The sequence below is a fragment of the Dioscorea cayenensis genome, chromosome 20 (genome assembly GCF_009730915.1).
Source record: "Dioscorea cayenensis subsp. rotundata cultivar TDr96_F1 chromosome 20, TDr96_F1_v2_PseudoChromosome.rev07_lg8_w22 25.fasta, whole genome shotgun sequence".
NCBI classification, from domain to species: Eukaryota; Viridiplantae; Streptophyta; class Magnoliopsida; order Dioscoreales; family Dioscoreaceae; genus Dioscorea; species Dioscorea cayenensis.
Genome location: NC_052490.1, coordinates 15,163,184 through 15,169,832, shown reverse-complemented (window position 1 = coordinate 15,169,832; position 6,649 = coordinate 15,163,184). Strand labels below are relative to the sequence as shown.

Below are 6,649 nucleotides of genomic sequence, written 5' to 3'. Positions count from 1 at the left end.
ATTATTCATCTTCACTTGGTTGAAAGTAGCAATTTAGATATTTTTTATTCCCTACTCTCTATGGATACGATACCCTAGTCACTTGGGATTTATTACTTTGATGAACCCGTACACTTGTGGGTCACATGCAAGGGGCATTATCAAGTTTTTGTCGCCGTTGCGAGAGTAGGCGATTAGAGATACTTTTTCACTTTGCAATTTTTAGCTATTCATCCATTTATTCTATTTCATATCTTCTTATTCTATCATCATTTTGATTTGTTTTCTTTCTTTTTGAGTGCGACTCGAGGTTATGACCCTAGGGAACCCGTTCGATATTGATTGAAGGTGATCTTGAACTTGAGCGTACACTCGGAAGAGGGGTAGAGAACTCTGTACAAGGCCGTCGAATCTAGCTGAAGTGGAAAGTTGAAGGGTTTGACAACATGGCCAAACAGAATGAACAACAAAGAACACTCTCGATTACGCGGGACGTCGTATTGGGGACACAATCTAGCATTGTCACCCCTATTCACAGTTTCGAATTTTTGAGCTAAAAGCCAGTATTCATCCACATGTTACAGCAGTCCACACAGTTCAATGGTTTGGCTGATGAGGATCCAAACAGTCACATAGAGAATTTCTTGGAAGTGTGTAATATGGTCAACATCAATGGTGCTACGGATGATGCCATCAAGTTGAGAGCCTTCCCATTTTCCTTAAAGGGGAGAGCGAAGCAGTGGCTACACTCATTACCTAGAGCATCGATCACAACATGGGAGGAGATGGTAGAAGCTTTTCTTGCCCGTTATTTCTTTCCCAGTAAATATGCAATGCTTAGGAATGAGATCTCGTCCTTTGTGCAAATGGAATTGGAGTCTCTATCCAAGACATGGGAAAAGTTTAAGGAACTTCTGCGAAAATGTTCTCAACATGGGTTTCTAGAGTGGATGATCATTCAGATATTTTACAATGGTTTGAACCCAAGTACAACACAGTTACTTGATGTAGCGGCAGGAGGTACCTTAGGTAGGAAGACCCCCAGAGAAGCCAGGTAACTAATCAAAGAAATGGGGTTGAACAACTACCAATGGAATGCTAGGGAGAAGAGGAAAGTGTTAGGCATCCATGAGATCGATGCGGTTACACAAGTGGGGACATTGAGTAAGAGTTAGACACTCTAACTTTCCGAGATTGGCGGTCGTAACGAGTTATGATGGATGTGGAGGGGGATATTCCTCATCCAATTGCTTGATAGCTATTGGTGGTACATCCTCCGTTGAGCAAGTTGACTATGTGGGTAATGCAATGAGAAACCAAGGCAATCCTTATAGCAATACCTATAATTCGGGTTGGAGGAATGGAACAACCAAGGGTGCCAAAAGGCCACCGCACCACCGGGTTTTCAACAACAACAAGCCTTAAACATATAGAATAAGACAGACCATAATTTCAAATACACCGATCTAGAGAAAGTATTGACCCGATTTGTGCAATCATAAAATACACAATTTCAATCGGTCGAGGCTACACTTCGTAACTACACCGCTTCATTGCATAATTTAGAAAATCAAGTGGGACAAATTGCGAAGTCTATATCGGAGAGACCACAAGGAAGCTTGCCAAGCAATACCGAGACTAATCTAAGAGAACATGTGAAGGCGATACCTTTGAGAAGTGGTTGTGAGGTTGAACGTAGGCTTCTAAGTGAGAAGACCAATGTTGAAGCACCCGAGGTTGTGGAGATTGAGGTGAGAGCCAACAAAAAAGGAGGTGGCACCTACACTTTACAAGCCATGAATCCCTTATCCTTTCAAGATTGAAGAACAACCAAACTGATGAGCAATACAAGAAGTTCTTGGGTCTATTTAAGCAATTACACATCAACATTCCTTTTGTGGAGGCGTTATCTCAAATGCCTCGGTATGCTAAGTTTTTAAAAGATCTTTTGACCAACAAGAGGAGTTGGAAGAGAGTGCATCGGTGATCTTAGATGCCTCTTGTTTGGCAGTGTTGCAAAAGAATATGCCGAACAAGAAGAAAGATCTTGGAAGCTTTTTGATTACATGCAACATTGGCAATTTGGGTGAAGAGATGGCATTGGCGAATTCAATGGCTAGTATCAACGTCATGCCATACTCGTTCTTTCAGAAGTTAGGCTTGGGAGAGCCTAGGCCCACTCAGATGACATTGTAATTGGCAGACTGAACAGTGAGACACCCGAGGGACATCAATGAAGGCGTGCTTGTCAAGGTGGACAACTACATATTTCCTGTAGACTACGTAATGTTGGACATAGATGAGGATGTAGATGTTCCTTTGATACTTGGTAGGCCATTCTTTCGCACTTCCAAGGCATTGATCGACATGGACGGTGGGAAGTTGGCACTGAGGGTTGGAGATGACAAACTTACATACCGACTCACTGAAGCCATGCGATATTCTCTTGACTTTGATGATACTATGTATTTTCTTGACACTACTAATGAGATAATTGATGAATATGTGTATGAAATGTTGATTTTGGACCCGTACTAGGGGTTCCTAGACCAAGAGGTGGAGAATGAAGAAGTAATGATGCTTGGCCTAGAGGAAGAAGTACCATCTACCTCGGGTATTGTGACGAACGCGCTCCAGAAGATGAAGAGGGCAAGGAGACGCCAAAAGAAACTCCTTAAGGCTGTTGGGGATGCACAAGAATGGAGTAAGAGTGACGGACATTCAAGTGGTAACAAGCCCAACAACTCCCCCTCTACCTTCAAAAGACTATGTTCATCGTGCTTCCAAGTCATGGGTAAGAGGGAAAACTTCGTCTATGAACCCTCGTGAGGTAAGACAAGGTATGTCAAGCTAAGTGACATTAAACAAGCGCTTCTTGGGAGGCAACCCAAGTCTTTACTATTTTCCTATTTTTAGTTTAGTGTTTGCATGAATAAGGCTTTAAGTGTTGATGTTTTGATTCTTAGATGCTTTTTTTGTGATTTTCTCATGGATATTGTGGTGTTATCATGTGCCTAATCGTGTGTGGTGAAGAATCTTGGTCATTTGATGCATGTTTTTCATGTTTTCTTTGGTTAAAATTGCATTGTTTGGCGGGGCTCGAGTGCTTTATTTTTGTGTTCGAGAATTTTCTCGCAGAGCTCGCAAAGTTTCTAAGTGTCCAGAGAAAACACACACCCGTGTGAATTTCTACACGGCGTGCGTTCTCATTCAGAGCTCATCTAGAGATGGCACAGGGGAGTGGACTCGCCCCTATGAACGACCTTGTGAATTTCACACAGCCGTGGGTAATTTTCGTACGGGCGTGTGTCATGCTGCAAAGACTTAGCATTTTTCCTGAGAAGACACATGGGTGTGGACTCACCGTCATGGATGATCTTGTGATAAACACATGGGGCGTGGGTCATTTCTGCACGCCCATGTGGATCTCTGCAGATGAGCTCCTTTCCATCCCGAGAATGCACAGGGGCATGCATCTGCCCCTGTTAACAGGCCCTGTGAAGTTCCACGCCCGTGTGGGCAATTCACGCAGGGCGTGGGAAACACTTAGAGAATTCTCCGGTTGGATAGAAGAGCCCATAGGGGCGTGGAGATGCCCACGTGGGTCGGGCACACTAGCGTGGGGAATTTTCCACAAGCCCGTATTGATTGCGTAAAGAGGCAAAGAGTGTTTTCCCGAGAGCACATAGGGGCGTCGTGCCTCCCTGTTGGTCTCTCTTGTGGAGTCACACGGGCGTGGGTAATTTCCACAAGTCGGTGTGAATGTACATAAACACAAAAGTGGCGGAATTTCTTTAAAAGCCATTTGAGATTATTCATTCTTACACTCCCAATCACTCAGAGAACACTCTGCAATACTCTCCGAATCTCGCACCGTTGATCTTGAGGTGTTTTACTTGAATTTTTGGTCGAATTCGAAGGTTTTTATCTTTAGCTGTTGGTTAATCCTCAATTCCTCTTTTCTTCACCATAAATTGATTTTAATCGATTAAAATGTTGAATGTTGCTTCATTTATATGTTTATAAGGTTTATGCATGCTTAGAATAAACTTAAAAATGACACAAAAGGTGTATGTTAGGTTTAGTGGGCCGCGGCTGTGCAGTTTTCACACCCCGTGGATCCACACGGGCGTGTGGAAATCCTACATGACTGTGTGGAATTATGCAGAATTAGTTTTTGAATGCTTTTGATCGATTTTATGTTTTAATTTTGCAGATTTGACCCCCAGATCAAAGAAGCATGATGGAAAGCACCTTGAGAGCACTCCTCTGAACCTGAGCATGTAGAGTTTGACATCTCCAAGCACTACGCTCGATTTGAGCGTCTGTCCAAGATAAACTTTGGTCAAACATGGTTTTCGGATTCAAGTGTTGTGCGACAAATAGATTTTGCCGAGGAGATTGCAGATGAGGTTAACAAGATGTTGGACGTGGGCAGTTGGCACCGACTACTGATTATTCGTGATCCTACTATCCTTATACTGACACTGGAAGTTCTTGCATCATTTGAGTTTGACAAATCATACTCCAGTTTCGATAGTGGTGATGACATATAGTTCAAAGTATCCGGACATCATTATAGTATGAGCGTTATATAGTTCTCGATCCGATTGGGGTCATACGAGGAGGAATTCACTACCACAGAGGAGTATGAGCAACTTCCTAGAGACTACACGGGTAGCTTGACTCCTTAGCGCACATATCGAGTACTATATGGCGGTCGTCAGTATGAGCCAGGGGTTTCAAAGGTGACTTGTCTATCTCGGCCAAGTTACAGATATATGCATGCTGTCCTGAGCAGATCTGTGAATGGTCATGGTGACAGCACTGGAGTTTTAAGCAGGCAGGAGTTGTTGTATTTGTATTCCATGGTGCGGAATGAACCAGTTCATCTAGGACATATAGTGGCCGAGTATCTGAGACATTAGGGACAATATGCCAGGATCAGCACCTTATTCGCTGGCCCTTACATTACGAGGCTTATTATGGGCATGGGCCTAATGGGTACTATCAGAGGGGCTGAGAAGGTGATCATACCCACTCCCTTGTATGCTTCCCAGGTATTGGCCTGTAGTGCATGTTTTGATTATACCTGACCCTGACAGGCCTGAGAGAGACGGGGACGCTATTGAAGGATCTCAACCATTATAGGAGCCTCAGCGTGAACAGAGGCAGTATATAGGATTATGGTTTTTTGAAATGTCCACTATTTTTTGGTTTAAAATCAAAAAGGAAAATAGGAAAAAATTTTATTCAAATATAGTAGGTATTTCGAAAAGAAAATATAGGACTAGGGTTTTAATTGAAAAATATGAATGACTCTTATTAGGATTAGTTTTTTGATTAAAAAATAGTAGACATTCCAAAAAGAAAACTTAACATTACTGATTAATTGGAGACATTAAGAAAACATCAGATTATTTCGGAATGGAAAATAGGAGAGATTACTTAGGATTAGGGTATTGATTAAAAAGCAGATAAATAGGAGACATTAAGAAAAGACATAGGATTCGGGTTATGTTTACAAAATAAGGGATATTCTAAAAAAAAAAAATGTAGGATTAGAATTTTGATTCAAATATAGTAGCTATTCCAATAAGAAAAAAAAGGATTACGGTTTTGGTTGAAAATAGCAGATATTTTGAAAAGAAACATAGCATTAGAGTTTTGATTGAAAAATAGGAGATAGTACTATAAGAAAACTTAGGATTAGGGTTTGGGTTCAAAACCAAGATTTAATGTGCATTTCCAAAGGAAAACATAAGATTAGGGTTTTGATTAAAAAATTATTGACATTTCATAATAAAATATAAGATTAGTGTTTTCATTAAAAAAATATGATACATTCGGAAAAGAAAATATAGAATTAGTGTTTTAATTAGAAAATAGGAGACATTACCAAAATAAAAAGATCAGGGTATTCATTCGAAAAACAATAGACGTTATCAGTAGAAAACATTGGATTTAGGTTTTGAAAGATAGGATTAGGGGTTTGATTAATAAAATGAGACATTTCGAAAAAAAACAAAGGATTTGGGTTTCGATTGAAGGGTTGGATTAGTAATGTTTTCTTTTGGAAATGTCTCCTTTTTTCAAAAATATGAGAAATTTGAAACTTTTCATAATGTCTCATATTTTTTCAATAACATTTCCAAAACAAAACTTTGGATTCGGGTTCTGATTGAGAAATTGTTAACATTCCCAAAACAAAATATAGATCAGGGTTTTGATTGTCAAATATGAGACATTTTTGAAAGAAACGATAGAATTAGTATTCTCAATAAAAAAAAGGACACATTCCGATTAGGGTTTTGATTCAAAAATAGCAGAAATTCCACAACAAAAGATAGATGACATAGGAAAAGAAATCAAAACATATGATTAGGGTTTTGATTTAAAAAATAGGATTTGCAAAAGAAAACATAGGATTCGGGTTTTGATTCAAAACCGAAAACATAAGATTACGGCTTTGATTGAAAAATATGGGATATTACGGAACACAAAAACATATTATTATTGTTTTGATTAATAAATAGGAGACATTCAGAAAAGAAAACATAAGATTAGGATTTTCATTAAAAAATAGAAGCCATTGCAAAAAAAAAACAACCTTAGAATTAGTGTTTTCAATAAAAAAATATTACATTTTGAAAAGAAAACATTGAATTAG

At 39.6% G+C, this 6,649-nt stretch overlaps 1 non-coding gene across 1 annotated transcript; it reads right to left on the bottom strand.

Moving 5' to 3' along the window:
• Positions 1 to 812: 812 nt before the first annotated feature.
• Positions 813 to 919, bottom strand: LOC120252423. Its single transcript, XR_005533953.1, has one exon. It is a non-coding gene; the product is annotated as a small nucleolar RNA R71 (small nucleolar RNA).
• Positions 920 to 6,649: the final 5,730 nt, after the last annotated feature.